General features: G+C 36.4%; 1 protein-coding gene across 2 annotated transcripts in view; it reads left to right on the top strand.

The window, feature by feature from the left end:
- LOC116463159 (TGF-beta-activated kinase 1 and MAP3K7-binding protein 2) overlaps positions 1–26,213 on the top strand; it is a 93,572-nt gene that overhangs the window by 13,618 nt on the left and 53,741 nt on the right. The window contains exon 1 of one of the 2 annotated variants that reach the window (XM_058434484.1): positions 11,145–11,197. The exons of the other annotated variant lie outside the window; for it this stretch is intronic. The gene's annotated coding sequence lies outside the window, so the exon portion shown is untranslated. Of the gene's footprint in view, positions 1–11,144; positions 11,198–26,213 lie in introns of those variants that run through there. 2 annotated transcript variants of the gene reach the window in all.

The following is a 26,213-nucleotide window of genomic DNA, read 5'->3' as shown; positions in this document are numbered from 1 at the left end:
GTGGAAAAGCATTCAGTCTTTCACCATTAAGTATATGTTAGCTGTAGGTTTTTTGTAGATGCTGTTTATCAAGTTGAGAAAGTTCCCTTTTTATTTGTACTTTGTTAAGTGTTTTTATCATGAGTAGGTCTTCAGTTTTGTCAAATGCTTTTTTGTACATCAATTGATATGGTCATATGGCTTTTCTTTAAGGTGGTAGCTAGTATTAACTTACCTTTTTAAATATTCACTCTGCTGTGTGTGGAGTAGACTTTGGAGATAGAGCAAAGATTTAAACAGGGAAAATACATTAGAAATTATTGTCATACTTAAAGAGATGATGGTGGCTGGCACCAGGACAGTAATAGGAAAGGGTGAGAACAGATCAGATTTTGGATATGTTTCAAACTCTGTGTGGGAAGGAATTGCTGATGAATTGGATCTGAGGCATAAAAGAGAATTCAAGGATGACAAGGGATTTTTGGCACAAGCCATTGGAAGTATGGAGTTGCTATTGACTCAGTTTGGGACCGTGGTAAAGTAGCAAGTTTAGACTGAGCAATCAGGAGCCTTTTTTTTGGACGTGTTAACTTTGAAATGCCTTTTAGACATATAACCAGTGATATCAGCTAGGCAATTCATTCAATATAATGGAATTCAGGCAAGAGATTCAGAATAGAAATATGAATTTGGGAGTATCAGTGGAGTTGATGTGAAAGAAGTTATAGTGGCATTTGTTTAAAACTATACCCGTGACTGCTTTCTAGTTACTGTAATTTCAGATTTATTAGCAAAAAGCCAGACTCTTCTAACATGTGAAAGAGCTTTGTGAAAATTTGGATTAATTCTGCTGTGTATGTGACATGAAATGCAACAGAAATTTTGTGATTGGGAGGTGATTTGGGGATGGATATTTAATATGTACTTAATCATACTTATTTGATAGGTAAATGGCTGTTAACAGTGGTCATCTAATAGTGTCTTACTAATTTTTAGAGCTTTGCTCTAAATCTTTATAAAATGAAGTAACTACATGTTGTGGAAAGGGTTTGACACAGATATTAAGTGCCCGAATGACTTTCTGTGGCAACATTTATCTTACAGATAAAAACAGCCAGAGAGATAAGTGAAAAATAAAGATGAAAAACAGGAATGTAAAATAGCTAGCAAGGAGAGGCTTAGAGCCAGAAATACATCAGTAAAGGGAGCAGGTCACTCTTAGTCACAGAGAATTTGTAGAAAGACATATCTTCTCAGTCCCACTCTGATCATGTTTACTTTAAATTCATGTAATTTGGAAAATTTTTTAAATGCTACAAGTTTTTTCTGTCGTAACTGATTATTAGCTCCAATAATATTTCCTTATTGATAATTTATATCTTTCTAGCACTTTGTTTTATTTACCCCCATTGCAAGATTACCATGTTGTCTTATAATTATCTGTTTACTTTTCAGTTTCTCCCACCAAATGTCAGTTTTTATAGCATGAGTACGATACCTTGGCACTTGAGTGCTCAGTAAATATTTGTGAATGAATGGACACAGACTATTAGAGTTTAAAGCTAGTAAACTTGATTGTTTTAGAAAGTAAATGAGCTTTTGGGATTCTGGAGTACAGGTTGTGGTTGAATGTCTTTCTGATGCTTCCAAACAAGCATTCTAGCCCTAGAGATTGCACCCGTACGTAGCATTGTCACCAACCCAAGGTTAGTGAGGCGTACCTTTTGCCTCCTTTTTTCTCTTTTCCCTATGGATTTCTGCAAATTCGTCTAAACTTTGGCCCAGACTTCTTGTGTTGAATGGAGTACACATTGCAAATGGTAGGCTAGGTTTAGAGTTGGGTCCATAATAGCATGTCTCCTAGGAAATTTCTTGTGCACATTTTAAAAGAAAGGAATGTTAATCTGTCTATCTTCTACGCAGTCCTTCTGCCCATTTTCAGGTAGATGGTAGATGTATAGGCCAAGTTTCTGTTCAGTATTTTTATATACCTTTCCACTTTTGAGCTTTACAAGACAAAAATACCCTTAGCCCTTACTATTCCAATGCAGATTTAAATATTAGGAGATTGGGTATTTTTAAAACCATATATTCTTTTATTTCCAGATTCATTGTGTGTGTGTGTGTGTGTGTGTGTGTGTGTGTGTGTCCATATGTCTGTATGTGTGTACAGATACATATATTGTGTTAGTCCATGGCAAATTAGTAAAGTTTGTAAGAAGAATGTCTTTCTCTGGTATTATTGACACCAACATAGTAAGAATGTTTAAGTGCTTTGCATTAAGCATCTCAGGGAATAAGGAAAGGGAGCTGTATAAAATAATTCTTTGTCTAGTAGGACAGAACTGTGTAGTTAACTGTGTCTCATATAGAGGTACCTGCCCCACATGATTATTGGGAGCGTTAAATGAGTTTATGCATTATAAGTCATTTGACCTAGTGCCTAGCACTTAGTAAATGTAAGCTATTAATAGAAAATTTATTGCTATAAAATTATAAAAATAATAAACTTTAAACTTTATAATCATTTTTGTTACAACTCTTCACTTGGCTTTCTTGATACCATTCTTCCCAACATTTTCTCTGCCTGATTTTTCTGACTTATTCTAAATTCTTCATCCTCAGGTCTCCTCTCTCTTGCCTTTTTTTCATTATTCCCTACGTCAGTGTCAGCACCTTCTGCTGAAACTCACTACAGCATATCTCTACAAAATCTCTTCCCTTTCTTAGGGAGGAAAGTGACATGATTCAGCCAGTTTTTAGGAAGCTAGCCAAGTTTGTTACCACTGTATAATACAGTTTAGAAAGGCTTAGCCAGGCATGAGGCCTGTAATACCAGTGCCTTGAGAGGCCGAGGCAAGAGGATTGCTGAAGCCAGGAGTTTGAGACCAGCCTGGGCAACATAGCAAGACCCCATCTCTAATAAAAATAAAAAACTAGCTGGGCAGGTAAAGTGCACCTGTAGTCCTGCCTGCTCAAGAGGCTGAGTTGAGAGGATCACTTGAGCCCAGGAGTTTGAGGCTGCATATCTATGATTACACGACAGCACTCCAGCCTGGAAAACAGAGCAAGACCTTGTCTCTTAAAAAAAAAAAAAAGAAAACCTTAAGAGTAGAACAAGCAGTCAAACTAGAGGTCATGGTGTTAGGTGATTGCCCAGATAACACATACTTGAACAAGGACATTGTGGTGGAATAGAGAAATTTTTGTGAGAGTAATCAGTGAAACTTTGCCATTGATTATATGTGGAGAGGAAAAGAATTGAGAACTCTGAGGTTTCTAGCTTCAGAAGCATGTCATTTATAATTAACAGAGAAATACATTAGTGAGTAGGAGGCAGTGAGTTGAGTTTTGGACAAGGTGACTTTAGGTTGCCAGCATGGTATTGTCAGGCTATTAGTTTACTTGTTCCAGTCCCACCCCTCCCTTCCGCCTCCCTCCTTCCCTCACTCGCTCACTGAATTCCATTGCTATTAGTCTAAGAACTTCCCTTTAGGAAAATTAATTTTTTTTTAGTCACAGTCAGCAGTAGAGCTTGAAATTTGTGGAGACCAATTCCCCATTTCCTACCCGCATTCTCATTATCCTCTTTTGGTCTGTTTCCCCAGGGAAAAAGATTAAGATTATTTAGAATAATATCTACTACCATCATTACTACCACCCCACCCTACCTCGCCTCCAGGAGATTGGTAGAAAAGTTTATATATAGATATGTATGTATGTATTATATATATAAAATATATATGTGTATATACATAACATATATGTTTACATACATATATTTGAGACAGGGTATTACTCTGTCACCCAGGCTGGAGGGCAGTGGTACAGTCATAGCTCACTGCAGCCTTAACTTCCTGGGCTCAGTTTACCTCCCATCTTAGCCTCCCAAGTAGCTGGGACTATAGGCACCAGCCACCATGCCTGGCTAATTTTTTTTTTCTAATTTTTCGTAGAGGCAGGGTTTTGCTGTGTTGCACAGGCTAGTCTCGAACTCCTTGGCTCAAGTGATCCTCTTGCTTTGGCCTCCCAAAGTACTGGGATTACAGGTATGAGCCACTATACCTGGCCTAGTTTTTTATTTTTATATCAAATAAATGAAGCAACTTGGCAGGGCTCTTTGAAGAAAAATACAATTTTATGAAGTGTTTGTGATTAAAATACTAATAAGCAGAGTAACACCTCATTCATCTAGTAGTCTTAGGTAGTAAGTACATAAAATGATTGAAACTTACTCCTAAATCTATTTTAGAGATTTTATAGAGATTTTACAATATATCATATATATCGTGTGTAGATAAATGTAGATATTCATACCTCCAAATCTATTTCTTTATAATGTTTCACATACTTTGCTGCTTTCTGAAATAGTAAGACCTCCTCCCCTCCCCCACTTTTACCTTGCATACTAAACCTTTTCTGGAAGATAGAAATAACTTTTTGTTTCAGAGCTTTAGAATGAGTCAGGAACCCCAGGTTCTAGTCCAAGGCCTGGCACTAAGTTGCTATATGAGAACTGAATCATAGACTCTAGAACAGTGCCTGGCATGTAGTAGTGCTTAACCAATATGTTTGGAATGAATCATTGTCTTGTGCTGACTTTAGTGCTCCTTCCTTAATTTATTACTTGGAATTCATTGCTGCCTAGTAAATAAGCTTCTGGGTTCTTAATTAAATAGGAGTATCTAGGTTCTGATAGAGGTGAACTATAAGCCTAATTTATGTCTGTTTTAACTCCTTAGTGGAACTTTGGCTTATCTTGATGTATTTTCTGGTACTCGAAGTTGCCAAACAGATGATCTTCTGTGCTTGATTTATTGGGGGCACTTGCTGAGTAGTTTATATGTGCCTATATTATGTATACGCAGTGTTCTATGTGTAAGCACATAGCACATGTCTCCAGGGATCTTATAACTTAGATGAAGAGACACAGAAGTAGACTATGTAAGAGAATAATTAAATGTTGAATCATAAAGCATTGACCTACAGCTACATTAGTAGTTCTAGGAAAAGGTCATGTGGGCTGAAGCAGGATAAAAAGAATTCAAGTAGAAGGTGAAATTGGAATTGGTTTTGAAGAGGTAGTTAAGATTTTGATAAGCCTCAAGGTGAAGACAACATTCTAAGCAAGGGCAGTAGTGTAGTAAGCAAAGAAAGGAAAGTGTGGGTTGAACATGTTCAGACAGGCCTGCCCAGATTCCTAAGGGTGTGGGGACTGCTGGGAAATAGAAGCAGGTGAATTTAATAGAGTAGTTTTAATCTGCATGACCCTGAAGGGATCCAGGGATAGAATTTAGAGGGCTACATGCATTTAGATTAAAAAAAAAAAGTGACATCTTTATATTTTTATGAACTTTGAACTGAAATTTAGCATTTCCTTTTAATAAGATTTTAAGCGGCAGACTACAGTAGTATCAGCAGTACCTGTATCTTTTATTACTAATAGAAAAAGCACAGATATTTCAGATTACAGTTGTCGATATCTCTATAATTTATGCATATTACTACTTCAGAATTATGGTTTTTATTAGACTCCCACTAGATTTTATTATATTATTACTAAAGAAGCATATGTATGAATATATCACACAAGGTTTTTAAAAACACTTGATAACTGTTTCAGTATAATTGGTTTTCTTGGTAATGTGTATTTTATGCATTTAAAACCATATTTTCAAAAACAATTAACTATATTTTAGTAAAACTGGCCTTTTTTATAATCCTACATATTGTATTTTATGCATTTAAAACCACTCTGAGGGGGGGACTCTGTAGCTTTCTGCAGACTGCCAGAGGGATTCATGACCCCTGATCTAGTGGAACCAAACTGGAGAAGGCATTGAAAACCGCACTGAGGGGTTTTAGCCGAAGTGATAAACAGGAAAGGAGACTTGCCAATTTTGTTCATTTGTTTGTTTTGTTTCAGTTACAGAATAGATATGTTAATATAGAAAATTTCAAAGTTTCAACCAGTTTAGAAAAAAGGGTCAAACTCTTCTTAGCTCACAATTGTAGATAAACTGTTTAAAAAGATAACAGAAACTCAACTTGTAATACCACAGTCACTATCCTTTCTCTTTATTATTTATCTGTTTCAGTTTATTAAATTCCTCTGCAATTGAGTGAAATATTTAAAGTGGTTATATAGGAAACTTTCTTAATCTCTTATACTATACTTACACAGAGGGTGGGAAGACTGGCAGGGAGCTAAGCAGTGGGTCTGGTCATTTATATGTTAGATGATAGGGATAGGGTGGTAAGCAGTTAGAGACAGTAGAATTGCAGGAGACACTGGAAAGAAAAATAATAGAACTTGGTGGTATGGGAGCTGAGATGCATGGAGTCAGGTAAGAGAGAGTATCAGGAAGAAAGTTAAGTACAGGATGCCTAAATTAGGATTCCTAGAATAATATTATACAGGTCCACAATGCCTTATCTGAAACTCTGAGGCCAGCTGTGTTTTTGGGATTCAAACATTTTTGGATTTGGGAAAGGTAACGTGTATATTGTATATTACATAACTCTCCCAGCAAGGTCTGAGGTATCATCCTGTAACTAGACACTAATATCTCTGCAGTGAAGGTGAAAATATTCACAGTAAGTGGGCTAAATCAAGCCTGTAAATAACCTTACATCAGTTCAACTCAGATTTTTGCCACCACCAAATGAGTTTCCATATGAAGCTTCATGGAAAAATCTTGTCCTAACATTTTATTTCAGAACTATGGAAGTAATTGTGGACTGTATTGACTGTAATAACCATTGAGGAGAGTCTTAGAAGTTGTATTTTAAGGAATGTTAATTACAAAATGGATGAGATTTCAAGGAGTTGGATAAAGGTAAAGAAAGAGAAGAGAGAAGAGTTAAGGTAACTTCACTTTTCAGGCTGAAAAGAAATTGCTACTTCTGACAAAAATGGAAAGTTGAGGAAGGAAACTAGTTTTGGAAGAGTTTAAGTTTAAACATAAGTACAATTAAGAAGAAACAACATATTTTTGCTTCACATGAAAGCTTGGAAGTTGTTGGAGTGTAAAATTTCCTTTTAAAATGAAACCTAGAAGGAGCTTAACAGCAACCTACAAGGAGCCTAACAGACTGATGTTGAGATCTTGAAGTGTTTCTGAATTGATAACAGAAATTATCAATTGGAAAGGTGTGCCTAAATAAGTGAGGGTTGTGATCCTACTCATGGAACCAAACCTGGAAAACAGAATAAAAGGGGTAGAGTGAGATAATTCACCTTGTAGCAGGATTCTTTTCTGTATGGTTGAATCATTCCTATGGCTATATTTATTATAATGTGAATATATTTAGAGTAGTAATTGTTTAGCAGCAATGGGAGCTGCCATGTGCCAGGCACTGTTCTAAGTGCTGTAGCAAGCAGTCCATGCTGTTTCTGTCTTTTGGACTGGGTCAAGACATCAACTCACGTGGGAAGCACAGATAACGTAATTTTGTTAGTAAATCTAGGATATGGCCAGGCGCGGTGGCTCACGCCTGTAAGCCCAGCCCTTTGGGAGGCCGAGACGGGTGGATCACGAGATCAGGAGATCAAGATCATCCTGGCCAACATGGTGAAACTTGGCTCTACTAAAAATACAAAACTTAGCTGGGTGTGGTGGCACGCACCTGTAGTCCCAGCTACTTGGGAGGCTGAGGCAGGAGAATCACTTGAAGTGGGGTTGCAGAAGCGGAGGTTGCAGTGAGCCAAGATCACACCACTGCACTCCAGCTGGGTGACAGAGTGAGACTCCATTTCAAAAAAAAATGAAAAGAAAAAAAAGAAAATCTAGGATATAATTAATGCATAAATATGTAGGATTAAGTAGGTTTTAACTTTTTTTGTCTGCCATTCTGTAATTTTTAAATCCACTTTAATAAATGGACTCATACATTGACACTGTCATATAAGTAAAGTCTCTTAGAAGTAGGAATAAGTATTTTTTAACAGGAAAGAAGCATGGCCCAATAATTAATCTTTTTTTTTTTTTTTTTTGAGACGTAATCTCTGTTGCCCAGGCCAGAGTGTAGTGGTGCAATCTCGGCCCACTGCAACCTCCACCTCCCAGGTTCAAGCGATTCTTCTGCCTCAGCCTCCCTAGTAGCTGGGACTACAGGTGTGCACCACCATGCCTAGCTAATTTTTGTACTTTTTAGTAGAGACGGGGTTTTACCATGTTGGCCAAGCTGGTCTCAAACTCCTGACCTCAGGTGATCCACCCGCCTCGGCCTCCCAAAGTGCTGGGATTATAGGCGTGAGCCACCATGCCCGGCCTCAATAATGACTCTTGAAATTTGTTTAATTGCTTTGTTTATATTTATTGTATGTAAATGTGGGCATTTACTTTACGATTCATAAGTAATTGCTAATTTTTTTCTGTGTTAAACTTTTATTCAGATTCTACTGACATATTATTTGAACTTTATGTTTTTCTTCTATTAAATAAGGGTGTTGGACTAGATAATCTATAAGGCTCCTTTCAACATCAAATCTGTGATTCAGAATCTTTTAAGTTTCATCAAGTAGAATAAAAGCTTAAACTACAATTTAAAGGAGATTCTCCTTAGATTATGCTGTGAGTGTAAATAAGATGCCAGAGGAACAAGAGAGAGAATGAATGTTATAACTTTACACCTACATCCTTTTGGCAAACATTAATAAGAGGCATAGAAATAAGAATTCTAAGAAACTAGAATGCACAGTGTTGACCGGAAAAGAAGTTTTCAGAAAGAAAATTATTAGTAGTGTCAAGCTAGTACAATAAAGAAGGAACCTCGGACATGAGATTAGACAGCTACAGATACATTTCTGGTTTTAACTCTGCTGCTTATTGGAGTTTTGATAATAAGTAAAAATTACTTAATATGTTTTTTTAAAAGAGTAAAAGCAAATTCATTATAATTTGTAAATAACATTGTATACCTGGAAAAGCCAAGAGAATCAACTGAAATATACTATAAGTAATGAGATTTCAGTATGATGACTAGTTAAAAAATTTAAAAAGTAGTGGTTTATCTGAAGTGGTTTTTTTTATTTGATGGTCTTTAAACTGAAAGCCTATTCATATGGGTTACTGAATGGAAATCCTCAAACTTAAATACCCTTTCCCCTTCTTTCTGAAGAATACAGTAATTCAGTGTTATCATCTAAGTTTTAGTATATTTTGAATAAGACACTTCCATGTTAACTTTTTAAAACTATTTTAAAATAAAGTTGTGGTAGAGAATACACTTAAAACGACTATAAGGAAATCATTTTTTAAAATTCCTTGTGGCTTGTGATACTTGCTCTATTACTTGGTAATTTTAGAGAGGGTGTAATCTGATCTTTGAGCCATATTTGGTAAATAATAATTTTGTGTGGAACCCACTGTTCTATCAGTAAGAGGAAAATTATTGCCCATATATACGGCTTTTCTTTACCCTGAAAACATTTCCTAACTTAAGGACCAAATTATATCATGCATTGATTGCTCTTATGTTTTTTTAAAAAGCATTATACCAGATCTATATATAACTTTTTAACAAGAGATGTGTTGACAGAAGTGTTTTATACTTAGAGAAGAATTACATGTCTTCTTGTTTACTAATTCTTTTTATATCCTAAATATAAATTGTTATATTTTTATTTATCATCAGCTCTCAAAATTGACCTCTCTCATATACTCAATTTGTGGCTATTCAGGAAGATAATTAGTTACATGTCTTAGAATGCGATTATGGTTGAATTATTTAAACCGAAAGCCTGCTACCTAGTTGTTGCTTTAGCATTTGTGAAAATGAAAACTTAAGTATACCCACGTTTGGAACAAGAAAATGTGTTACATTCTTTAATAATGCAGAAAAATATATTGAATGCCTACATGTGCCACACTGTTAGGTGCTTTACATACACTTTAGCTAAATCTCATGGACAGTACATCAGGGTGGGTAGTGATATTCCATTTAATAAAAGGGAGATTTCTGCAGTTTAAATTCAAGGCCATACTGAAGTCAGATCTGAACTTAGACTTCTCTCTCACAGAATTCTTTGTCCTACAATGTGCCATCACAATAGATGGAAAATTTACATTTTTCGCAAAAACTACTTTTACTCTGTTTTGCTGTTTATATTGCTAGTTACTGGAAATGCAGGGAATTCAGTTTTTGGATCTTCGTCTTCACTACTTTTTTTTGTCCTATTACAATTTTCACAATATCTATGATAATTTCAGAGCAGCAGAAAATTCTATTTATTTTGACTCCTGTGGGATTAGTTTCTTAGAGAAATTCCTAAGGGTACCGGCCTACCAAGCATAAGGACATCATTTCCAGGTTTTAGTAATCAAAATAGTACAACATTCTACCATTCATAATATCCTATTATTTCTGTAACCTTCGTAGTTGCAAGTTTGTTTTTGGTTTTTGTTTTATATGGCCCTAACAAAAATTTTTTTTTTTTAAATCATTGAATCTATTTTGGTAATGGAAAAAAAGATTTTCCAGTGTGGTTAAGAACCACATCTTATGAGCTGTTCTTTGCCTCCCTCTTTAAGAATTACCAAGTATTTTTAAAAATTGGAACTTAACATTCAGTTCATTGCTTGGATATATCTAAAGCATTTCTTAAGAAACCCTTGGGAATTGATCATAGGAAATTAGGGGAGCGTTTAGAAGATGATTGGAAATATGATAGTGAAAGGGAAGAGCAAAATGACCTGAAAATGAGGACTTTACATTTCCAATTTTGGATTTTGTTGTTGTTTTTCTCTTTCTGTTAGAGTTACTCTGTGGTCTCCTGTTGGACCGTCTGTTGCTAAAAGACATTAGAGATTTCATAAAAACTACTGTGTTGAGTTCCTGGAATTGACAGTCCAGAATAGTGTTGGGTAGGTTAAAAGAATGACTTAACCAAAGTAAACAGCATCCTTTGGTTACTTGCAATTTAAGAGACCCATTTTCCCTTCAGAATATTTTATGTGAGAGACTTTGGGCACTACCTTACTGCTATTACATCTCATAATGTTATCTGGTCACATTTCTTGTTCTGCCTACCTCTAGTTTACTCTAGTTTCTCTTCTGCTTTCAAGGCTCCAGACCCAGTTCCTGGACCTGCCCTGGAAAAGAAGTATCCTGTAGAGATGAGCTCACTGCAGTTACTTAATTAACAATTTGTAAGCTGCAGAAATGGCAATGGGCCAACCAAGAACAGCTACAATTTGAATTTTTCTATTTCCAGGTATGCTAAAGTCCATGGCACCAGTCAAGCTTAGCCTGTGTAACTGCCTTATTATTAAATCTATAGTAACTAAAACTTGACTTTCAAAACTTATAGTCATCTTGCTTTAAAGTATAGTAACACTAACATCTAGGTAACATGCAGCTAGTATTGAGTTTAACATACCTTTTGCCTGAATATTTCTAATTTAACTTGTTTGCTAGTAGTAGCAAACTAATGCAAAAACATAAACATTAATTTGAAATGCTATTGAGTGAAGCCCTATAAACATACAAAAAAAAATTGAAAAACAAACATCAACAACAACAAAACTGCCTTCCTTTAAAAGGTTTATATTGAGTACAAGCAGTATAGGGAATTCAATTAATGAAACTACTTCCCTCTTCCTGAGATCCTCAACTATTCTACACTACTAATGCCTTTACCTAAAAAGTTGATATATTCGTACATGGCAAAACCCTGCCTCCACTAAAAATGCAAAAAAATTAGGCAGGCATGATGGCGTGTGCCTGTAGTCCCAGCTGCTTGGGAGCCTGAAGCACGAGAATCACTTGAACTCAGGGAGTCGGAGGTTGCAGTGAGCTGAGATTGCGCCACTGCACTCCAGCCTGGGCAACAGAGTGAGACTCCGTCTCAAAAAAAAAAAAAGGATAATATATTCTTCAGTAATTGGAAATTAGACGTATTATTTCTGGATAGAACCGAGCAATGTATTATAGTACTTTACCTGAAGAATTTAGTTATATTTTTAAACTAAGTGTGTAACTAATATTTGCTATTTTTTTTACTTGATTACCCAAAAGAAACCAGCCAAGGAAGTTACAAATAGTCGGAGTCATCCTGGAGTGTAACAGCAAAACCAAAAACTGAGGTTTCCTAATGCCTTAGATTTTAACCAAGAGAAAGCTACTCATGAATGGTTAGAGGGCCAAGATCAATTGGCTTTTAAGGATATTTGTTCCTTTTACCAATTTATATAGATGTAGAAACAGAATTAATCCCTGAAAGATGAGTTTATTTACTAAATGGGTAGATAATCATACATGTCTTTTGATTTTAAAGTTCAGTTCATCTAGGTTAGAGATTACCCAAAACTGAAGAGGAATTTTGTGTCCCAATTGTGAATTTAAAAGGCAATCCTAATACTCTAGCATGTGCTTAACTCCTTCCTTACATCCCTTCCTGCGGTATTAATGCATAATGAATTTAATGTCTGGCAATTTAGTCAGCATTAGGTCACTGATTATGTGCCACATTATTTGATTGGTGTTTAAAGAATTATGTGTCACTGAGTGTTGAATTAGAGCTGGAAAGGGAGCTACCAGTTAGGGTCATTACCACTGTTACGTGAATTGAAGTAGAAATTAAAGAAGGAATTACATATGAATATCAAATCTTAGTTATTTTCAGTGGTGCTATTAATGGTGAAATTTTTCTCCATTATTCAATGTAAATGGACACAGCAGGGATGTAGAAATTAATAAACCTTGTTTTACTGAGCTTACAGACAAGTAATATGAAAGTATCATAATAGAGATGCATACAACACACTTAAGAGTACTGGAGAGAATCAGCTTTGTGGAGAAGGTAATGTTTCTACTGAACCATGAAGGATAGATAGAATTCTTTAGAGAAAGCAGCAAGAGTATTTCTAAGTTATGGAGATGTAAATATTTAATATAGAAATTGTGAGCAGTCCAGTGTGCATAGAGAATAGTTGGATAGGGAGGGGTGTGATGGGAGATGGAGCTATGTCATGTTTTTTTGAATGTCAGATGAAGGAGTTTGGACTTTATTAGGCAATGAGAATCTGTTCAAGATTTCTCAGAACTGGTATGTGTTAAGTCAGTGAATCTTTTGAAAAGCTGACTACCGTAGAGTGAGGGTTGAATTGATGAAGTTAGAGGTTAGGCAGTAGTAATCCCTGATAAGGGACATTTACTCTGTCAGGCATTGTGTAAAGAGTTTTACCTGCAATTTCTCACTTAATCCTCACTACAGGAATATTATAAAAAGTAACTGAAATAATACATGTTTAAGGCATTTAGCACAGGACTTGGCTCATAGTGTTGAACCAAAGTGATTATATACTCTAGGCTCAGAGAAAACAGTGTGTCTTGTCCACCTTTGTGTATGATAGTCCAATAACTTTCCATAAAGATATTTGTTTATTGGGAGACTCTTACATTTAATAGTAACAATAAGCCTACTTCTTTTTCTATCACCCCTTACCTCTTTCCTTTAATTAATTAAACCATCTCGTTGGTAGATGTGTAATACTTAGTCAGTTTGAGTGCTTGAGTAATAAATAGTTCACCTTGAGTTAGCCTTTAGGTAAAAAAAAAAAAAAAAAAAGTCACCTGGCTTCGTTTTAACCAAGTATTACAAATTATGACACTAAGCTTAGACATGGTTAATCATGGATGGACCTACATATATAAATTCATAAGTAACATTTAAGTTAGAAAGTAACTGTAAATCTCATCTATCAAGCATCCTGATAATTGGTCAGTGCTGCAGCTGTGAACTGCACATCCATAACAGTTTCAGCATAGACAACACAGGCTTTGAGTTATTTGAAAGTACCTGTGGTTGGCTAATACAGGTACTTTCAAATAACTCATTCTGTTCTATTCTTACTCCATCTACATATCAGAATACAAGTAATGTTATGGAGAAATATATAAGGAATAACTTTATAGTAATGCATGAATATGTGTTATTATAAAAATTGGGACAGATGACTAAACCTCCTTGGAATACCTTCCATCCATGTGTGCTTCTACTCAGCCCCCTCTCCAGAATAATTAGTGTGTGTATACTTCCAGAATCTTTCCCATACAATCATATAAAAATATCCGTTTAAAATACGTCTGTTTTCAGCATCATAGGAAAGGACAAAACATTTTTTAACAGCTTTTTAATATAATGCATCTTTTGTGTATCTTTATTTTTACACAAAAGCTATTATACATGGAATCTGCATCTTGATTTTTTTTCAATCAGTAATGTCTTATAGGTCCATATAATTATTTGGATATATTTGTCCATATAATTATTTTGATATATTCCACTAAACAACAACAACAACAAAAAGCTGCATGGTGTTCCTTAGTGTGGCTATGCAATAATGTACTTATTTATTCCTCCTAGATGGCCACTGAGGTTGTTTTTAGAAGCACACGCTGGGGTGACCATTCTTGTTTATACCACTTTAAACACATGTGTGTTTTTTCTAGATTAGATGCTTTAATTCATATAGCTGGATAGAAGAAGAGAGGGAGGAAGGGGTGGATGGATAGATGGATAGAAAGCTAGAACTCTGGTACTTTATTAGTAGTAGCAAATATCCGTGTACAGTTTGTCTAACTTGTGAACTTAATTATCATACTCCTAGTGCACACACACACACACACACACACACACACACACACACCCCTCTCCCTTAGCAGCTGGCCAGTAGTCCCCTATGGGAAAAAGTCAGCTGAGGGCCATGACATTAGAAAGAACATGAGCAGAGTTATATGAGATCAACAGGAAAAACCATGGGACCGAGTAAGGGATTGAAACTGCATGGGGATCAGATCAGTTGGTGAAACTTTTTTTTTTTTGAGACAGAGTTTTACTCTTGTTGCCCAGGCTGGAGTGCAATGGTGCGATCTCAGCTCATTGCAACCTCCGCCTCCTGAGTTGAAGCGATTCTCCTGCCTCACCCTCCCGAATAGCTGGGATTACAGGTGCCTGCCACCACGCCCAGCTAATTTTTGTATTTTTAGTAGAGATGGGGTTTCACCATATTGGTCAGGCTGGTCTTGAACTCCTGACCTCAGGTGATTCGCCTGCCTCGACCTCCCAAAGTGCTGGGATTATAGACGTAAGCCACCATGCCCAGCCAGTGATACTTCTTATAACTTTCTCTGAATATTAAGGTGCCATTTAAAATTAATATTTAACCAACTTACTAAAATTTCTACACATCATTCAGTGAATTGGTTTGTTATAAATGTTTATGGTTGGTGTAAGATGAAAATTGGTTCCTTAAGTGCTTTTATTCTCTTTTATCCTCTTTCCCTTTTACCCATAAATAGGAACTTATTATCATACTTAGCTCTTGTTTTCTTTTGTAGATGATATTTATGCACAGGATAGATTATCCAAAAATTAGAGTGAAAGAGGGCAGTGAATGATAATGTATTGCAAAACAATAGGTATAAATTATAAAATGCACAAAAGGTAGTCAGTTATATAATATGTTTTGATGAAGTATAACCATTCCGTCTTAGATTTATTGCACTTTTCTCGATCCTTAGAAAATGTAGTACCTACCACAAAACCACAGTACATAAATTGCCAAGTGTGGCCGACTTGCACATTCCTTTTAGAAGAACTTATAACTGGTAAGCCTGTTAACCATCAGAAATTGTCAGCATTCATGGCCTTGAGGCAGTGCATTAAATGACAAAATGGGAAATTTTCTCTTTAAGAGGAAGTAGTGTGGATTATTATGCTACTTTATTTATTAATGTTTATTGTTATTCTTTAGAAAGTAAATTATTGTAGGCTTATAAAATTAAGAAATCTAGTTTTTAGTAACATAATCATTTGCTCCCTTTAAATTTTAAATCACTCTAAATCTGAACATAATAGCTAACTTAAAATAAGTAGCATTTGGATTATATTATTTTTGCAGATAACTGGTTATCTGTGTGAAATGATTTAGTATTATAACTGTTTTGTGATAAAGTTTATGGTAAAAATTGATTATAGTTATCTCATTTTTATCTTAAATGGAGATTAAGTTTGCTTTGCCTAGATAGAGTTGTAACATCATGCTCCAAGAAATATAATTCCAGTAATTTACTATAAAAAGTAAACTTTAAAACTTTATGTTAAATTAACATTTATAAATTCTTTTAAAGTTAATTAAATCTGAAGTGCACCAAGTATTACCTAACTGGTATATGATATGATACTTGTATAATATGTCAATAACGTAAAAGGTATTTAAATAGTGTATGTACTTAGGTAATATGATTCTTATTTTATGTTTAATTTTGAAATGTTCATTGAGGTCAAAAGGTTTTAAAATTTGCTTTAATTTTTAAAATTATAGCATCATCCAGCTATTCTGACTGCATTATCAACACTTCTTTCTGTGGTAAAGATATTATTTAAGAGTAATTCATGGCAGTGTGATAATGTCAGCCAATTCACAGGAGAGAGAAATTGTAATTAGTAATAAGAATCTGGGCCAGGCACAGTGGCTCACACCTGTAATCCCAGCACTTTGGGAGGCCAAGGTGGGAGGATCACTTGAGTCCAGGAGTTCAAGACCAGCCTTGGCAATATAGGGAGATCCTACCAAAAAATATATAATAATTAGCCAGTTGTGGGGTTGCACACCAGTAGTCCCTGCTACTCAGGAAGCTCAGGAGGGAAGATCCTTTGAGCCCAGGAGATTGAGGCTGCAATGAGCCATGATTGTGCCATTGCACTCCAACCTGGGTGACAGAACAAGACCCTGTCTCAGAAAGAGAGAGAAGGAAAGAGAAGGAGAAAGAAGGAAAGAAAGAAAAGGAAACTGTTAGCATCATATTGACAACTAAATAGGTCGAAACATTCTGCCATCCCATTTGGCATCCTGGAGAGGTTAATGTTAATAGTCAGTTGTTGAGCCAGAGGCATGTTCCTAAATATCACCATGCTATGCAAAGTCACACAAAAAAACACACAGGGCTTATGGGAAAAAAAAGGAATTATGGCTGTAACACTTGGAAACATCACCTGTGAACATTAAAAAAAAGATAAGGCCAGGCATGGTGGCTCATGCTTGTAATCCCAGCACTTTGGAAGGACGAGGCAGGTGGATCACCTGAGGTCAGGAGTTCGAGACCAGCCTAGCCAACATGATGAAACCCTGTCTCTACTAAAAATACAAAAAAATTAGCTGGGGGCGGTGGCAGGCACCTGTAATCCCAGCTTACTCAGGAGGCTGAGGCAGGAGAATCGCTTCAATCTGGGAGGCGGAGGTTGCAGTGAGCCGAGATCACACCATTGCACTCCAGCCTGGACAACAAGAGCAAAACTCCATCTCAAAAAAAAAAAAAAAAAATCTTAAAGATAACAATTTTATTCATGTTAAATAAATTAAGAAATATGTAAAATAAGAAATATGTAAATACTACAATGAATATTGTACTTTTCCCTGAATGAGACCTAAAGTTTGCTTATGGGAGGGAGCACAGGAAGAGTTGCAGCTTGTGAGTTATTGTAAAGTAGTTGAGGCCGGGCGCCATGTCTTACGCCTGTAATCCCAGTGCTTTGGGAGACCAAGGCGGGGTGATCACGAGGCCAGGAGATTGAGATGATCCTGGCTAACACAGTGAAACCCCATCTCTACTAAAAATACAAAAACTTAGCCAGGCATGGTGGCACGTGCCTGTAATCCTAGCTACTCGGGAGGCCGAGGCAGGAGAATCGCTTGAACCCACGAGGCGGAGGTTGCAGTGAGCTGAGATCGCGCCACTGCACTCCAGCCTGGGTGACAGAGCGATACTCCATCTCACAAAAAAAAAAAAAGTAGTAAAGAAAGAGTTTTCTGAAATCAGTAATGTGACTGGGTGTGATTAATGACGTGCAGATCTGTTAAGCTGTGATAGCTGGTAAATGTTTCAGGTATGTTCTTGTTTACTTTTTGTATATTCATATGCTGCTTGTTTTAGCTCAATATGGCTTTCCGTGTTCACCTAGTGTTTCTTACAAATGAAATTACAGCGAAATTCACTTAATGTTCAAATTGTTCTCTCATATCAATTGTGATGGAACATATTTACGTTTTCAAAACAGATACAGCAGCACTGACACATCTGAGGTTAAGGGAAACGCTTGAGTTTGGGGAGATAGATAACCACTTTTTACAGTAGTCTTTAAAAGCTATATGTATTCTGATGTTTATTTAGAGACTTACGGCAACAAATATTTACTGAGCATCCACTTGACATACACCAAGTAGTTAGGATACACCAGTGAAAAATAGTCTCTCTGCTTGGGAGCTAACATACATGCATGCATGCATTCATTCAGAGATGGAGTCTCACTCTGTCGCCCAGGCAAGAGTGCAGTGGCACAATCTCAGCTCACTGCAACCTCCGCCTCCTGGGTTCAAGCGATTCTCTTGCCTCAGCCTCCCAAGTAGCTGGGATTACAGGCGCCTGCCACCACGCCTGGCTAATTTTTGTATTTTTAGTAGAGACAGGGTTTCACCATGTTGGCTGGGCTGGTCTCAAACCCCTGACCTTAGGTGATCCACCCACCTCGGCCTCCCAAAGTGCTAGGATTACAGGCGTAGGCCACTGCACCCAGCTGGGAACTAGTATTTCTCACGTGAAGAATTTTCTTTGTGACCAGGGCTTGTTTTTAAGAGGTAAATAGGATTGGCTGGGAGAAGAGGGAGTCTAACAAGGAGACGACTGTGCAACAAGGCATTTTTCAGATCTCTTAAATTACACTTTTACAAGATAACTTCCTAGAATTCTGTCCAATTCAGGATTTTATGATTTACAGAAAAAATTATTACCTCTAGTGGTTACTTTGGAAACTGGAATTTGCTTTTAGCATATGCTGAAATGGAAAAATCTTCTCTTACATTCTTGTACACAAGCTGAGGAAGAATCCTAATGCGTTTGAGAAGTGAACTTTATGTATTTCTTCCTACTACTGTTTGATATTCGGCATGAACCATATTTTATGTCTTTTCTTTTTTTTTTTTAAGATCTCAGTCACCCAGGCTGGAGTGCAGTGGCACAATCATAGCTCACTGCATCCTTGAACTCCTGGGCTCAATGGATCCTCCTTCTTTAGCCTCCTGAGTAGCTGGGACTACAGGCATGTGCCACCATGCCCAGCTTACTTTGTTAACATAATTAAATTTGTTCCAGCAAAACTCATAATTATGTAAGAACAGGGCAAAGGTAAAATGATGTTTATATATATAGTTTGACATATATTAAAACCTTATTAGCATTAGCGTATCTCAAGGTCTTCTCGGATAAAGACCACTATATCTTGAAACCTTCATTCATCTTCTCGTCTTCTCCTGTAACTACCCCCCATCCTGAGTACCTTCTTCATAATCACCTTCTTTCTTCTTTGTCCCTCCTTTCTTCCTCCTGCAAGACAGGTGACACAATCCCCAGAATCTGCCTTACTTCTTTTATACTTTAAGTTGCTATGCTTCAGTACTTTCCCACTTCCTCCTCAGCCAAGAGAGATCCCTTTAAACACCTATTATAACACAGTTTATGCCACTTATCTAGCACTTTGCACAACCTAGTACTATTGAGTTTGTCATGTAGCTTTGTCAGATTTTCCCAACTGCAAGTTTTTTGTCCCATATACATTGAAAAAGAAGGCCTTAAAGGCTCAATCCACTCCTACAATATTCTGCAACCAGGGTAATATGCAGCCCTGTAAGGTTTTGTTCCTTTGCGCTTCGTGGAAGTTCATGATATTTAGAATAAATAATTACTACTACTACCAGTTTGTACTTTTTGCTGTAGGCAGGACAGATATAATGCAATTGGCTTTAATTATGTTGTCACTAATCCTTGAAGCTCTTTAAGTTGTTTTCTCCATTTTACGAAGAATGAAATGATAGTATTGATATTTTATTTACATGTGTACTTACTATGTGCTCTTTTTATTATCTTACATGGATTACTCATTTAATTCTCCTAACAATCCTATGAAGTAGCTACTCTATCATCACTATTTTATAGTTGAGGAAACTGAGGCACAGAAATTAAATGATTTGCCCAAGAAGTTACTGCAAGTAAGTAGCATATTAAACTTCATAAATGAACCCATGGAATCCTAGAATTTATACTTAACCAGCTATCACTATGTATCAAATACTGTTTTATATACATTATATCATAATTGTCTCATCTAGTTAGATAAGACAGTGTGCACTTATGGAACTGAGGTTGAATATTTAGGTTATCTCTGTTTTAAACTAGTAACATGTTCTTTCACCAGAAAATTTTAGAAGCATGCATGGCTAGGGTAGAATACTGGTTCTTTTAGTTCTACTCTTAAGAAACTACTCTTCAGGAAAGTTTATGCCTGTCTCAGAGTAACATTTTATTTAGTCATTGGTTCCTTTTCTTTGTTAAGATTTTAATAGTAAAGGCAATACTTTGTCAAGTTTAAATTATGTAAATTGAGTAGTTTATGTGAGATACATTACTAGTTATTCCTTTTATTTTTAAAAGTTAGATCTCTGGGAATTTAGCTTTGCTCCACCATTTACTTTGTATGGCACCTTCTTGATAGTAAAAGATTTTTCAGAAATTTACCTGCCCAAAAACAGCTTTTATTTTATAATAAGCTTCATTTTTAGCTGACCTATGGTGATCCATATGTGTTTATTGTACAACTGCATTTTCCTACACTCTTAAATATATAGTAGCTGCAGAACCTGTTTGTGTATACTTAATAGAGGTAATTTTTTCTTCCCCCAGTTATTTATTTCCCATTGAATCAAGTTACATACAAGTTTCTAACCATTCCTGTTACAGGCTTGTTGGTAATTGACTTCATTTTAATAATCTTTTTATTTCATTGCCTTTCACCCAGTTTTTTAAACTGATGAAATTCCACACCCCCTTCGTCTCTATTTTCCTTCCTTAAATCAGTACTTTACTATAAGCACCTCTTATATGTGATCCTTTGACCATAGTCATCTTGGTTTTTTATTAGTCCCTTCCCTGCCTTTCATTTACTGTGTTATCAACTAGAAGTCTTGTAGGAACTGGAGTAAACTTTACTTGAAGAAACATTCAGATAAGCAGTTGTCATGAGAGGGCTCATCACAGTGGATTCAAAGAGGAATCAGTGAACATACTTGGCCTTTATACTTAGGGACTTTGATTCCATAGGTCCAGGATGAAGCCCAGTGATTTTGTTTCAGGTGGTCCACAGACCAAACTAAAAAATGCTGGTCTAGGAAACACACCCTTTTCTTGATGAGGAAAGTTGCCGTTTTTGTACCATATCTTAAATCTTAAGGAGCTTTTAAGGTTTGGGCACCTTTTTTCCCTCCTGCTTACATACTGAACTTTGTTTGCTCTAAGATTTACCTGTTTTGAACATCATCAGCCTTGTAAAATGAAATTATTGATTCCATGGTTCTCTACCTTGACTTCCCATCACAGTTACTGGTGGAGTATCTTGTTTTTACTTTGAGTAACAGAGATGCGTGTGTAGGCCCTACATCCAGAAATTCTAAAACTCATTATCAGGTTTGAGTTACCTCCCCAACTTTGGACTGTGCGTTTCAAAGCTCTGTAGGTGCTGCTACTGCTGCTGGGTTGCTTTTGCTGCTGATGATGCTTTCTCCACCTTACTCCTTCCCCTTACTTCCCTCTTTTACTAGGTAACACAGGAATATAATACAGAATTCAACAAGCACAAAAAGATGTACAGTGAAGAGAAAGTCTCCTGTCTTCCTCCGCAGCCCCTATTCTCCCAGATTCCCTCTTCTTCCTCAGATAATCATTGTTATCAGTTTCTTCCCCAAGTGATTTAGATGTGCATCCAGAATGGAGAAACACTAATTTAGTGCTAGCAAGCAGGATATTACATAGGCATTAGGAAAAAATCAAGTGGGGAACGACCCCTTTAAGTCTTTGTAAAATAAAGATAAAATCTAAAGGCTAACCTTCATATTGTTGCCTTGACATTGTGAATATAAAGTCATATTCTGAGGAAATAATTTAAATATGGAAATGGTCCACGTACAAAAAACTGTGTAGCTTTCTAGAGAAAAATTCGAAACAACTTAGTTATTTGTTTACAAGACTGGCTAAATAGTGATATATTGACCTGATGGACTGTTATGCAGTCATTTAAAACAATGCTTATTTTCTAACTTTTCTTCAGGTGTATATTTTATTTCTCTATATATAAAGAGTGAGAGATTAAATATATATATTTATATATTTGTGTGTGTATACATATGTAAAAAGACATACATACACGTATATGTTTTTTAACCCCAAAATTTTTAACCCACTAAAACTTTGGAGTCCAAATTACATTTATGCATAAAAGTTAAATCCTGCTTCTCTATTTGCTTGCTTCTCAGTGTTGACAGATGTCTAGGTAAAATTTAACTAAATTTCTCTACAGTGTCCTTTACTGGATATTGGTTTCTTTATAACATTCATCAAAACCTCAATTACATGCATCTAATTGGTCCCAGCTTCTGCTATCCAAAGTGGAATCATGCCCTTTGAACACAAACACCTGCTTACCTTAATTAGTACATCTGTATGCCTTCTTATGTTACCACATCAGTTTATTTGATCCTGAAATCGAAAGAGAATTAGGTAAACAAGCACTCTGTAGAGCCTCATTTTGGATTGTGCAAATCTCAAAACTTTTTTTTTTTTTTTTTTTTTTTTTTTTTGAGATGGAGTCTCGCTGTCGCCCAGGCTGAAGTGCAGTGGCGCGATCTCGGCTCACTGCAGGCTCCGCCCCCCGGGGTTCACGCCATTCTCCTGCCTCAGCCTCCCGAGTAGCTGGGACTATAGGCGCGCGCCACCTCGCCTGGCTAATTTTTTTGTATTTTTAGTAGAGACGGGGTTTCACCGTGTTAGCCAGGATGGTCTCGATCTCCTGACCTCGTGATCCGCCCGCCTCGGCCTCCCAAAGTGCTAGGATTACAGGCGTGAGCCACCGCGCCCGGCCAAATCTCAAAACTTTTGATTAAGTCCTTAATATGTTAGAAAGGTAGATCATGTCACAAAATCATGTCATAAAATGTAATCTCAATTTTAGAACTTCAGGTAGTCTCGGACTACATGACACTTTGAAGCATCTTCATTTCCCCAAGTCTAAATTGTAAGATGAAATATAAAACACATTATTTTCACTTTTTATTGAATATTTTTTATTAGAGAAACAATATATTAAATAAAATAGGTTTTTAAAAATTTGTGTGTTTTCTATGAGATCAAGAAGGTGTATAATGAAGAGTAAATCTCCCTTAGTTGCGTTCCCTAGAGGCAGCCAGCGTTACCAGTTCTTGTGTATCCTTCCAAAGATATTCTGTGCATGTAAAAGTGTGTGCGTTCTTGTATGTAAGAGAATACAGAACACTGTTCTGCACTTAGTGGTGGTAGTTTGTTAACTGAGTATTGTATCTTGGGGATTATTCCATATTAGCATCTCATTCTTTTTAATGGCTATATAGTACATTATACTCTTGTGAATGACCATAGTTTACACATCACTATTAACAGATACTTAAGTAGTTTTTGGTTGTTTATCATTAGAAACATGCTTTGGTAAATATATATAGTTTTCTGTGTGACTGTATCTGCAAACAGATTCATAAAAATAGAATTGTGAAGTCAAAAAATAAATGCAGTTTTAATTTTGATAGAGATTGCCAAATTGACATCTATAGAGACTGCACTCTGAGGTGAGGATTCCCCTCACCAGGTGATGTGTTAACAGACATTTGGATGTTAATTAAAGATCATTATTGTTTAATAAATTAAAGCTCCCATGATGCGCCACCCCTATACTTTTTTGTTTGGTCTCCAATTTAAAATTTTCCCCAGTGAAAATTATTTACATGATAATGTCTTTCTGTTTTTGCCAAATATTACATGACTATTTCCTTGCATTTTCTGAGGTTTTAATAAGTGTTAATGTCTGCATAATAGTCAAGTATTAATAAATTACAGTTTGAAAAGCTGCTTTCCAAAAGTTAAGCTATTTGGTTCTTTTTTGTTTTTTACTGTTAGAAAACTATTTTAAACTTAGGCCAGGAGTGGTGGCTAACACCTGTAATCCCAGCACTTTGGGAGGCCGAGGTGGGTGGATCACCTGAGGTCAGGAGTTTGAGACCAGCCTGGCCAACGTGGAGAAACCCCCGTCTCTACTAAAAATGCAAAAATTAGCCGGGCATGGTGGCAGGGACATGTAATCCCAGCTTCACAGGAGGCTCAGACAGGAGAATCGCTTGAACCCAGGAGGTGGAGGTTGCAATGAGTCGAGATCACACCATTGCACTCCATCCTGGGTGACAAGAGCAAAACTCCATCTCAAAAAAAAAAAAAAAAAGCTATGTTAAACTTACGTTGAATTACTTCCTTAGCATAAATTCCTAAGAGAGAAAGGTACTGCTGTCTTTTGATTACGTTACTTACGTGACACTGTTTACCTGTGTGCTTCCTACCTCAAGATGCTTATGGATAAATAGGATCATGCCCAACTAAATTTGAGAAATATTGCATCTGCTGCCGCTACCCAAAGATTCACAGTGCATATTAAAGTCCAGAAATAAAGAAACCTCCTTAACTTTAAGTAACAGCATTTTTCAAACGTATTGCCACAAAAAAAAAAAAAAAACTTATTTTTCCATGTAACACTTAACAAATGCTATTGAAAGGCTCTTTGAGAAGTGATAAATGACAAAGTGATATATTGGGTTTTCAAATAGATTTCTTAAAATTTGAATTATTGAATCTGTTCTGATACCTCCTAACTTAATCGTATTTCCTAATGTCCTAGAGAATTCCAAATGCTTATTTCCTTCTAACTAAAGGTAATGGTAGTTCTACTTTAGCACATAGAAATGTAGGAGACTGCCATTCAACAGGTATTTGTAGAAAACTTAGTATGGCCTTATTAAAGGCAAGATTTCACAGTGCTTCTGTGACTAAAATTGGGGGTTAACTGAAAGTGAGACTCAACTTCATTTTATACACATAGATGTGGATTGTCAAAATGAGCAACCATTAAACAAGGTTACAGAAATAAGATGATAATCTTAGTTTATTCAGGCTGCTTTAACAAAATACTGTAAACTGGGTAGCTTATAAACAACAGAAGTTTATTTCTTACAGTTCTGGAGGCTAGGAAGTCCAAGATCAAGGCACCAGCAGACTGAATGTCTGGTGAGTTCCCACTCTCTGGTTCGTAGGTGGCACCTTTTAGCTATGTCCTCGCATGGTGGAAGGGGCAGCTCAGCTCCCTCGGGCCTCTTTTATAAGGCCACTAATCCCATTCATGTAGGTTCCACACTCAAACCTGATCACCTCCCAATACTGTCATCTTGGGGGATAGGATGTCACATATGAATTTTGAGGGGACCTGACCATTCACACCATAGCAGGTGAGGATGAATCTAAAGCAAAAAAATCTTCCCAGACTTCGTCTGTAGATCTTGACATCAGGTGTTGAGTATTCACTCTTGTAGTGTGGAATTTAGGAGTTTGTTTTTGTTTGGTTTGAAATGAATTACAGCATTAAAATCTCTTATATGATTAATTTACTACAAACAGACTTTCACCTATCCATAGAATTTTTTTACAGTAATTTATAAAAATGCACCTGTCATTTCAAAACAGCATATAGTATTTTTTACAGATACCTTGACTATTCAATTATTTCATTCACCAGCATTATGACATTTGTAACCGTCTAATGGCTGAAAACTGAAATAACCACTTCTTTATTATTTACTTTTAATTTATTTTTACTTTTTAAAAGTAGTGTGTTTTCAGTGTAAAACGTTTTAGCCGGGTGCAGTGGCTCATGCCTGTAATCCCAGCACTTTGGGAGGCTGAGGCAGGCAGATCACAAGGTCAGGAGTTCGAGAGCAGCCTGGCCAATATAGTGAAGCCCCATCTCTACTAAAAATACAAAAACTAACCAGGCGTGGTGGCACGCACCTGTAGTCCCAGCTACTCAGGAGGCTGAGGCAGGAGAATCACTTGAACTCAGGAGGCAGAGGTTGCAGTAAGCCAAGATTGTGCCACTACACTCCAGCCTGGACAATGGAGGGAGACTCCGTCTCAAGAAAACACACACACACACACACACACACATTTTAGCCTTGATGGGTGTAAAGTAATAGTAAAGACTCTGTATCAATATATAAATAGATTACATTATACATTGTTTAGTCATATGCTTCTACACCCTTGAACAGTGTTAATGA

Source organism: Hylobates moloch, unplaced genomic scaffold (assembly GCF_009828535.3).
Source record: "Hylobates moloch isolate HMO894 unplaced genomic scaffold, HMol_V3 SCAFFOLD_28, whole genome shotgun sequence".
In the NCBI taxonomy this organism is placed as follows: domain Eukaryota; kingdom Metazoa; phylum Chordata; class Mammalia; order Primates; family Hylobatidae; genus Hylobates; species Hylobates moloch.
This window is presented reverse-complemented; position numbering and strand designations above follow the sequence as displayed.